We start from the raw sequence: 437 nt of genomic DNA, 5'->3' as shown, positions 1-437 counted from the left end.
AAGTTTAAATAATATATTACATTTTCGTTGTAGAAAAATAACACAAGATAACATTTTTTTTTCGTTAAATAGAAACATTTTTGGATGAAAAATGTATGATTCTATAAAACATTTCGTTATAATATAGAGTCTCGTCAAATAGAAGTTTGTTAAAGAGCGGTATCACTGTGTTTGAGCACACAATAAGCCCATAAGGCTTTACTTACCTACCATTTACTTTTATCAAACATTATAATATTAAACATTTATTCATTGTTAAGTTCGTGGTATAAAACGTTGAAATAAAAAAAACTTTTAGTGAAAACTAAAATAGTAATATTTAAAGAAATACATACTTGGGTACCTAATTAGAGGCTAAAGTATAATTTTGTTCGTACTACACACTTTATAAACTTGGGGTTACTGTAGCCCCCCCCCCCTCCAAATGTATCTGATCC

Source organism: Acyrthosiphon pisum, chromosome A2 (assembly GCF_005508785.2).
Source record: "Acyrthosiphon pisum isolate AL4f chromosome A2, pea_aphid_22Mar2018_4r6ur, whole genome shotgun sequence".
Classification (NCBI taxonomy): Eukaryota; Metazoa; Arthropoda; class Insecta; order Hemiptera; family Aphididae; genus Acyrthosiphon; species Acyrthosiphon pisum.
This window is presented reverse-complemented; position numbering follows the sequence as displayed.